Genomic DNA, 11743 nt, shown 5'->3' on the forward strand with positions numbered 1-11743 from the left:
TGTCTTACCCTATCATGGGCTAGCCAAAACCATCCACCACGAGGTCTAGGAGCTTCTGAAATATTTCAATTAACCTATTCGATTAACTAATATTCAAGCTCTTTAATTAATTAAAACAATTTAATTAATTAAAAGAATATAATTAATTCCAAAATAATTTTTAATTAATTTATTAATTCTTTAATAAATCAATAAGTTATTAATCTCCATTTCCTTATTGTGATTTGGGTCATGAAGCCAAACCAAAAGGACCCAACTATTATTAGAAATATTACTAAAACAGTTAATGGCCTTTGACATTATTTCCAACAGTCTCCCCCTTGAACAAGTCGTTAACTTTTAGGAACAAATACTTCAGTAACAATCAACAGAGAGTAGTCATCCAATGCAACTGCCAAACTCTGATAAAAAAACAAAATTTTGTCCTTAGATAAGTGATCAATTATCCATCTGTTCTAGATATCTCTATGAAAATGAGACATGGATAAGGGTCAATCTTAGTGTTCAACATTCTGTTTCTCGAGTCAACGATTTCTAACGATCAATCTGACTTCTAAATCGAACACATCAATTCAGTTAGGGCTCGGCCAAGCACTTCAAATGTCAGCACTAAATCATCGAGGGGCACATAGATATTGTTTCCTATTTACGAGAATGAACAAATAAACTTTGACTACATAGTCTTTGTCTAGTTGTCTAATCATACATGGACATACCCTTTTATGACTACAAGCTATGAATAACATTGGAGCAGACAAATACACAACAGATTTTGCAAAAAAAAACCCATATGCATCTAATTTGAATAATAAAAGATATTGTTATCTTAGAATTACTTATGTCTATATCTATAAAGTAATCTCTATGTGCGGGTTGCTCTAATACTTAAATCTCTAATTTAAGTACTCATAATTATTAGCATAATGTCTGTTGCAATGCCCAAATCTACTTGGCCAATCAACCAATACTCATAACAATATTAAATTACTCACTCACTTCCCAGAGTGTGACTGACTGTGGATATTTTAATATAATTAAACATTCTGGAAGTAGTTTCATAACATGCAAAAGTGAAACATAGTATTTGAATTAACACACCTTTGATAACAAAGAAAAGCTTTTTATTAAGTCATTACCAAATAAACATCAAAATGGTTACGATTTATATTGTTATATGTTTTAAAATAATTCAAACTAAACAACTAAACCATTACATCATATCACTCTCTAGCCTCATGTCAATGGTCCTTGCATGACCATCATTTTTCTCTCTTGATAATGCCTTCGTGAATGCATCAACAAGATTTTCCTCAGATAATACCATATTCACAATGATGTCTTCGTCTTCCACTCTATGTCGAATGTAGTGGTATTTTCTGAGTACGTGTTTTGAGTTCCCATGGTCCTTGGGATCCTTAGTCAAAGAAACTGCACCCTCGTTATCACAAAAGATTTTCGAAGTCTCTTTGATACTCTGACTCGTATGTCGAGTCGGCTACGGTCTTCTGCTTGAAACTTTTATGTAACCGCTCCTCCATTTAGAAAGAACACCCAACCAGAATGCGAACACGAGCTATTATTTTTAGTCTTGAAACTTGCATATGTATAACCTATAACTCGCAACTCTGCTCTACCTCCATATACTAAGAACATATCCTTAGCTGTTTTCAAATACTTGAGGATATTCTTCACAACTTTCCAATGACTATTGCTAGGATTGTCTTTGTAACATCCCAAAAATTTTAACAATTTTAAACTTTTCAAAAACATCCTTTTACTAATAAAATGTTTACAAAAATAGTTTTCTCAAAACATTATTTAAAAATCAGTACCTCCCAAGGTCAATGACATAAAGTCAGGATGTGTACGGTCACGCCTTCGCCTTGCCATGAACCTCTGAAACGACTGAAACCATAAAGCATCGGGTTGGAATATCCCAGGCCCCTCAACCATCGGGTTGGAATGCCGACATACTATTGATCCAATAATCCTCGGGATGGAATACCCTTAGGCCCATTCAACCATCGGGTTGGAATGCCAACATACTATAGATCCAATCAACCATTGGGTTGGAATACCCTAGGCCCTCAACCATCGGATTGGTATGCCAACATACTATGGGTCCAATCACCATCGGGTTGGAATACTCCAGGCCCTCAACCATCGGGTTGGAATGCCAACATACTATGGGTTCAATCATCCTCAGGATGGAATACCCTTGAGCCCATTCAACCATCGGGTTGGAATGCCAATATACTATGGGTCCAATCAACCATCGGGTTGGAATACTCTAGGCCCTCAACCATCAGGTTGGAATGCTAACATACTCTGGGTCCAATCAACCATCGGGTTGGAATACCCCAGACCCTCAACCATTGGGTTGGAATGCCAACATACTATGGGTCCAATCATCCTCGAGATGAATTCCCTCAAGCCCATTCAACCATCGGGTTGGTATGCCCCGACCTGTTGGCTTACGCACAAAGCAGTGAAGCCTCAGCCCCCGACCAAACATGTACACATAATAACATATAATCATATAGCAGTCTACAGCCAGTCAAACAGATCTACAGATCACCAAGGATATCATCATCCTAGCTACCACGATATCGATCTAACAGATCATAACATCATAGCAACATCCTATCTACCAAGATACCGATCTAATAGATCAAAACAACATAGCAACATCCTATCTACCAGGATACTGATCTAACAGATCAAAACAACATAGAAACATGCATAACATGATATCAATCCGATGGGCCGGAATTGGTGCCTTCGACCCTCAAGTACAGTGAGGACAAATCACCTTGCACTGCCGAAGCCTACAGATGATCCATGGCTGTTGGCTGACAGCTCCCTGAACTGTCAACATCAAGACAACACCCTATCAATAGCTGACTTCATGAATAATCTCGGACTGCAAATCCACTATAATCCACGCGTTATCAAACACCAAAATGAAAACCCATCAACATCTAGCCACTGACGCACACTATGAGTCCAAAATAGGGTAAAAGACCTTTTTACTCTTTATCAAGCTTGGCCCAAAGCCAAGCCCAACTAGATGACCAAATGTCCAATATCAAAGAATAATATCTAAGGCCCAAATATGGCCAAAATTTCCAAATTGGGCCTAATTCCTTTCATGGGCCTTTGCCCAAGAAGGCCCAACAAAATACCACAACCCAACAATAAAACCAAATGGCCCAACATGGCCCAACACAACCCAGCCCAAAACACAAAAAGGCCCAAGTGTACTGAGTACGTAGGGCGTACTCAGCCTATATGCTTAGCGTACTACTTGGGAGGCTTGTACGCGCAGCGTACAGACTTGTATGTCCAGCGTACTCACCATCCCAAAGCCAACTTTCCAATTAAGCAATTACCCGATAAGACTTGGATCCAAACTCATATCTGACTTCCCCAAGGTGGTTAATCACATAAAGTTGCCAACTTTATGTAAATGCATGGCTAAAATGGGACTCTAGAGCTTCAAAAGAGCTTCATACTTGACTTAATGTATGCATGGAACCAAAACCACCATAAAGTTTGCACCTTTATTGTTGGGTTTTGAGCATAACATCATTTCTATGGTGTACATGCAACCCTAATTGCTTTGATCTAGGTTTTTTCTAATTTGAACATACAACTATGAACACCAAAGCAATAAACCCTAATCTAGCATGTTAATCTCGAAATTGACATAATAAACAAGTTAGAATGATTACCTCAACTTGTTATGTAGTAATAACAAGAACTCCTTGACCTTTGAAAGCTTAGTGCCCCAAGTGTTGCACCTCTAATGGAGTCACAAACACTCTATGCAAAGGATGAAGTAGGAGAGAAGGATCTTCGCTACTTTTAGGGTTTCATAAAGCCTTTCACGAAAATCCCTTGTAATGGGGTCTATTTATACTTGTGGTTGTTAGGGTTTTAGGTGGAAACCCTAATGTGACTACATAGGCCTTAAGCAGCCCATGGACCCCTTCTACAATAACCCTTGGACGAATTCCTTATGGGCTTCCCATAGAATTCATCCAACTTTATTCCAAGGTATTCCATCAACCCAATTGCAACTATCAAATAATTACAATATCAGTCCCCTTTATTTAATCAGTCTCTTTTGATCACCAAATTAATTCCAAATTAATTTATGATCAATACTAATTAAATAATATGATTTCCAAATAATATATTAATCTTGTATTATATTAATAAAACCATTTTGAGTACTAATTTATTATTCACAGAATAAATTCTATAATCTCTCCTCTTGTCATCCAATCAAGTTGCATGAGTGAAGGCAACCCAAAAGGACCATGCTCATAATCAAATCAAGTACATACCAAAAATAGTTATGGGCTTAGACACCTAATACAACAGTCTCCCACTTGGATAAGTCTAATAACTATTATTGCAAGTACGACTTCAGAATCTGATTAGCAATCGTAGCTTTCAAAAGCCACTGTCGAACTCTGATCTTATCAGCAACGTGTCCTTTAGATAAGGGATCATATATTCCTCCATTCTAGATATCGTATGAACTGAGACATGGATTTTAATCATACTATCTGTTCATGTGTTGTTTCCCGATTTCCGATTTAAGACGACTGACAATAGACTTCAGTTGACACATCAACTTAGTCCAGGCTTGGCCAAGCGCTTAGGGTGTCATCACTAAATCATCGAGGGGCCCACAAATATTGCTTTTATCCCTCTTAGGGTAAAAGGAACGGATAAACTTCGACTCATATGCTTGCTCTATTTACTCATCAAATCACACACAACAATATGTTTTATAACATCAAGTTACTGATGCGTTTACATATTATCAATGTGCAACCAACCTGTAAACTGCAACTATATGTCTCCGTTTGAAGAATATAAGATATTATCGTCTCATAATCACTCGTGATAAAATCCATGAACTCATTCACGTGAGCGTGGGTTTAATCCAATACTCAAATCTTATTTCAGGAGCACTCTTGAATACTGCAGCAAACTTGTGCTATGTCTAAACACTTAGACAATCTACAGTCGGATTCACGACAGTCTTACCTCATTACCTACTTCCAAAGTATGATTGACTATGGATGTTTGAATAACCTAGTTATTCAGGAAGTCAAAACATGTGAAGTGAAACACAAGAATAATCGAATCCAATATGGCCTCACCACTTTGAGTATAAATAAAACACCTTTTATTTAATCACCATATTCATTACACAATATTCATTGTATAATGTTTCGAGTAATAAACTTAATACTAGAATTGAAGCAATAGTCATCCCATGCTCTCAGCATGCACACTATGTTTACCTATGGTCCTTACATTGTGAAATAGATCAATTGAACACATTTCCATTGATGCCCATTTCACAATTCCCAATTCTTATCACAAGTGTAAGAATACCAAATTCTTGCTATGTGGTAGATTCTAACATTTTACGCAATGATTCTTTTGTAATGACATACCACCAAAGTCACAAAGACTTTTCCAATGATATTACAAAGTGCTCTATTAGAGATTGTTACAAGACAACTCCATAAACATGAAGTCTCGAATTCGAATTACATTCCTTTGAACATCCTTCTTGCATAAAATTTTCCAATCTACATAAATTCTTAATATCCAACTCCCATTATGGAAACATTTCCATATTTGCCATATGACAACACATTCTAAATAGAATCTTATCTATTCATAATAATGTCAATATGGTCCATCTATTACTATACTTCCAACTTCCCACTAGTGACCAATCCTTGGCGAACCTTAGATTGTACTTGACAGTTGTTTAACGTAATTTAGTCATATCCGATTCTTGTCCTATTCCCTCTTAATGCCCTAGGCATTTGGAATAGACAGAACGGTCGAATATTACAACATATGTAATCGATCCTATACCCGAAGTGTATGTGATACGATACATAATGTTTTACATAAAGACATGATACTTTACCAGTCTCCTGCTATAATATTGTCATATATAGAATTCCCTTATGTTGAATCTTTTCAACATAACATTCATATATGTCCTTTGACTAAATTTGATTAAAATTTCTCGATCTAAGCTTTTAGATTTGAAATGAAGTATAATATTCTCTCCCTTAATTATAGCAAAACAACCTTTCAACCTCTGCAACTTTACGAATTGAATCTTTCGTTTTCTATAATTAACATTGCTAACTCGCAACATAATAATCATGCTCCCACTAACATGATAATTATATCTTTACCAACATAACACTTATGATCCCACTAGCTTTGACATGTATTCAGAAATCAGTTGGACTTCTAGAAATCAATACTTTTTGACTTCCTTAACCAAAGTTCATATTTCTGATACGAGATGCTTAGATAAGTCTTTATCTAAGCTTCTCAAATTCATACACCTTTCCTTAGATAGCTTGTGACAACCGTAAATTTTTTGCCAAGTCAAAGTCAACTAAAGTCAACAAGCCAAACCGGTCAACTCTTCTAACCCTTGTATATTAGGGTTTCCATCATGACTCTTATTGTACCTACTCGCAATCTTAATATAAAGTATCACTTAGAGTTTTCACGTGTTCAGAAATTCTAAACCCTAATCAGGGTAAGTGATGAATCTACTCGATAGGACATTATTCCATACCCCTCAAGAGCGTATAACACTCATAACAAGGCTTAACAGAGTGTAAGAACCTTGCATTGCGAAGCCAAACACTCAAAAAGGTCACAAAAGAAGTCTCTCCCAATCTCTTTCACTCTAACTCTCCCAAATCTCTCTCTGTATGAGAAATCTCTCAAAAAATGTCAAATCTCTCCCAAATCTCTCCAAGTATGTGGAATCTCTCCCAAATCTCTCTTTGTATGAGAAATCTCTCCAAGAATGTCAAATCTCTCCCAAATCTCTCCAAGTATGTGAAATCTCTCCCAAATATCTCTCTGAATGAGAAATCTCTCCAAGAAGGTGAAATCTCTCCCAAATCTCTCCAAGAATGTGAAATCTCTCCCAAATCTCTCTCTGTATGTCAAATCTCTCCAAGAATGTGAAATCTCTCCTAAATCTCTCTCTGTATGTCAAATCTCTCCAAGTATGTCAAATCTCTCCCAAATCTCTCTCTGTATGTCAAATCTCTCCAAGTATGTCGAATCTCTCCCAAATCTCTCTCAACTTCTTAACACCACTCGGGGCATCCCGACCCTTAATTTAGTCGAAAACCGCTCGAAAACGGAAGTGTACGCGAAAAACAGTCTTAAGGAGCCGAAACTCCTCTTAGGAACCGAAACTCCTCTTAGAACCGGACCTCCTAAGAACCGAAACCCTCTCAACCGAAATGGACCGAGCGCTCGGTCTATTTCGGTCCCCTGACTAATCAGAACCGAGACCTGACTTTCGGCTCTTCCCTTCTTACCTTCGGTCCGAGGACCTGACCTTCGGTCCGAGATCCGACCCTCGGTCCCTTCTGATGAGCATGCCTGCGAGACCTCTCGGTTCCCATGCACAACCGAGCCTCACCTTCGGTCCGAGAGGCGACCCGCGCAGCCGAACCCCTCCCTCTCAGTTTCTTCTCCTACTTTCGGTTCTAAGGACTAGGATCGAACCTCCGGCCCCAAATTTCGGAATTTGGCAGTTTTTGCCCGGTTTTCAATATTTTTAGCGTTTTGAGCCCGTTTTTCGAGATTTTAACGCGGGATTTTCACCCAAACTCGTATTTTAACATAATAAACCCCAAATATTCATATTTTAATTATAATTTTGGGGAAAATCCTTACCTAAGAATAAAATCTAGTAGGTAAGATTTATGGGTGGAGTGTTGACTTTGCCTTAGTGTATGACACAAGCAACCTCCCCATACCTCCATAGTACAACCCCTTGTCCCTCCCACCATACCTAGTCATTTCATAGTACTTTTCCCACCATTTTTCAGCCACACACTTGGTCAAGAGCTGGAAAACCTTCCTCTCCCCTCACATTACTCTTATTTTCCTCCAAGTGACAAACTTCATTCTCTCTCACTACCTCTCTCTAGATTTCTAGATTCAAGGCTTGTCTCCAAGCTTTCCTTTTTACATTTGGTAAGTATCTTACTCCTACACTTAGATATTCTACTATCCTTCATCCAAATCATAGATTGCTTACACAAATATCGTCATATTTGTTGTTAGATCTTCAAATCTTCAAGCATCTCCCAAGTGTTCTTGAGTTGAACACTTCTTTACTCCATCATCCATCTACTGAAATCACTCAAGGTGAGTTCATACCCCTATCTTTTCATGTTTTTCTTAAGTTTTAAGGGGGGGAATACAAGTTAAAACACCAAGAACACAACTAAACTCATTTAACAGCCTTCATCAGAAATGTTCAACTCCATTCACGGACTGTTTTGGTCAACTTAAATATTTTAGTTTTCAAAACTGTATTAGGTGCAAATATTTCAGGTTCATACCTTTAAAATGACTACTTGCACATCTCCATACGATTTTTCTACGATTTATGGTGATTTTTACAAAACTGCCTATCATTTCAGAAACAAATTCGGACCAGTCTGTGAATATGAACATTTTAACACAAGTTAAAGACTTCTAAAAATCATAATAAAATTTATGAATAAACTAGACACATTTTATGAACTCTCAGAGTTTACAGAATCAGTTATCGACTTCGTATGATTTTTCTAGGATTTTTCTAAAACAGTGCAGAAAGGTAAAAATCTAGATAAGAGTTTATAACTTTCATCACATTTTGTAACTTGTTGAGCAAAGTGTTAATATTTGAAGATTTCATATTTTAGTAGGTCTATAATGACTGAGTGCATACACTAAGGTTATACATAATTAAAGATATTATAGACTCAGAATCTATGACTATTGCTCTACTTCCTGTTCCTTGTTTGGTTGTGGACTTAGAGTAGAGTCATTTATTCGAAGGTCTATTCCATCTCAGATTATATATAACTGGTATGCATTAGGTGATTATAGACATGACTGATAAGGATCACCCCTATAAGTAATTATAGGATTAGACGTCTATTAATTATCTCTCCTACCCCTATTCTCGCACGAGCAACGTGATGGGTAAATCTTAACGCCCGTACAAAACCCACTTCTACCCACTACCATAACTCCGTCTCAGGGACGTTAGCAGAAACACCGAGAATAATTCAGTAAAGTGCGAAATTTATTACGTGTGTATATTAATGGTAAGGATATAACCAATGTATATCAATAAAAATTGATATGCATTTTATTTCAGTGGGAGTTTACCACATATTTCATAACCTATTATTACAAACAATTTGCTTATGGTAACTCTAAGATTACTTGAAATATACCTTAAGGTTATGTGTAATTAAGAGACGATCGGCTTAGAAATGGTAAGTCCGCCTTAGGTCATGTTCCTTGTTTGGTTGTGGGCTTAGGGCAGACTCATTAAGTTCAACGGCCTATCGGACCTTAATTACACACAACTGGTATACATTGGGTGATCTTAGGGGTGGATCGGGCATGGAACAAATCACAAGATTATAATCGGGTCATTTCTACTAAATTCATAAGTTTATTTATATAGACCTCTGGTATGAATTGTTTTCCACATTCAAAAAATCGGGAAACACTATACTTAAAAACTAATAACCATTACCAAAAGACTTGTACTCATTACGTCTTTGAAATTCTATAACAGAAAGATGCCGCCTCGAAGGTCTGTTAGACGCACTAGCGGAACGCAAGCAAATCCACCACCGCCGCCCCCCAATATGATCCTGTTATGTTCCAAGCTGCGGTCACGGCCGCAGTGGCAGCTGCTATGTCCCAAATCAGTACTGATGGTGCAGGACGGACCGGGAGCGGTACTAATAACTCCACTCAAGGAGATAACCAAGGGCGTTCTAGAGAATTCTCCTTTAAAGACTTCACCAATGCCAGACCCGATTCATTCAATGGCAGCGGGGGAGTCATCGATTTGATGCAGTGGTTCGAAAAGACCGAGTCTGTCTTCGAGATCTGTGCGTGCCCTAAAGCGATTAAAGTCAAGTTCGCAGCTCGCACTTTCTCCGGTCGGGCCCTTACTTGGTGGAACGGCCATGTTAAGTCACTGACGCTTACAGTGGCTAACTCGATGAGTTGGGAGGACTTGAAGGCAAGGATGCTAAAAGAGTATTGCCCAAGAGGCGAGGTGCAAAAGCTAGAGCAAGAACTGTGGAACCTCAAAATGACAGACTCTGACCTTGCAACCTATACCACCCGATTCTGTGATCTAGCACTCCTTTGTCCCGCTATGGTCACCCCGGAAGACAAAAAGTTGGAGCGATACCTATGGGGATTGTCCTCCTAAATTCAAGATAGTGTGTTGGCCACAAGACCAACTACCTTTGAGAGTGCCAAGGAATTGGCACAACAACTCATCGACCATCGTGCCGGCCATAACACTACGACAACCACCCCGGATCAAGCAAGAGGAGGAAACAACAAAAGGAAGTTCTGGGACAACAAAAAGGACCAGCCAGCCCAGGACTTCACTAAGAAGCAACAGAGCGTTGCTATTCATGCTGCCACAACCTGTGCCACTCCCACACCCATAAATCGATATGCTGGAACCCTTCCGAAATGCAACAAGTGTAGCTTCCATCACACTGGGGCTTGCCGGGAGTTGCATTGCATAAATTGCAACAGGAAGGGACACACTACCCGTTTCTGTAAGGCACCAGCACGACCCATCAACCAGGTCCCCGGCATTGGAGCAAGCCCAACTTGTTACAAGTGCGGTGAAACGGGACACTTCAAGAGAGACTGTCCAAGGACAATGAATGTCGGTGATAGTGGAAGGGTGCTTGCGATCACCCCGGGAGAGACCACCCCGGAACCGCCCGTAAATATCAGTACGTGCTTCTAACCTCGATGTTTAAATTCTAAATTTCTTTTTATTACTAAACCTGCATCGATTCAAGTATATCAACCATGAATCTCTAGAACACGGCAAAATCCAAATAAGTCTTATCATCTATATAAAAACGCAGGGCTTTTACTAGTGAATCTATGATGGCTAGTGTAAACATTATGGTCATATATCATTAAGATTCTATGGACTTAGAATGTGTGATTCCGCCTCATTCCCTGTTCCTTGTTTGGTTGTGGGATTAAGGCGGGGTCACCCATCCGAATGCCCTTGCAATCTTAATGATATACGACTAGTTTACACCAAGCGATTATAAAAGAACTGGTAGGACTTATAATGCAAATTTCGTCACAATTTGTTGAAACATTCGTAATGATGGAACTCGCTAACTACGTTATAAAATATTCATAGTGGTAATACCAAGGATAAAACAGGGAGCATAAAAGCACACATAGAATACTCTATCATTCCAAAACAATAAACTCCTTTTAAATTGACTCAGCTCAAGTTACAATAAGAAATTCCAAGGTCGTCATGTGACATCAGGCGGGTTGTTCCTCACCATAATCAATTTCTTGTACTACGACAAGTTTCCCCCATCTTTCCTCCAAATTCTTGAAGTCCCACTCGAAACACTAATTTCGGGACGAAATTCCTTCTAACGGGGGGATGATGTGACAACCGTAAATTTTTGGCCAAGTCAAAGTCAACTAAAGTCAACAAGCCAAACCGGTCAACTCATATAACCCTTGTATATTAGGGTTTCCATCATGACTCTTATTGTACCTACTCGCAATCTTAATATAAAGTATCACTTAGAGTTTTCACGTGTTCGGAAATTCTAAACCCTAATCAGGG

The sequence above is a fragment of the Lactuca virosa genome, chromosome 5 (assembly GCF_052849685.1).
Source record: "Lactuca virosa cultivar CGN04683 chromosome 5, Lactuca_virosa_CGN04683_v6, whole genome shotgun sequence".
Classification (NCBI taxonomy): domain Eukaryota; kingdom Viridiplantae; phylum Streptophyta; class Magnoliopsida; order Asterales; family Asteraceae; genus Lactuca; species Lactuca virosa.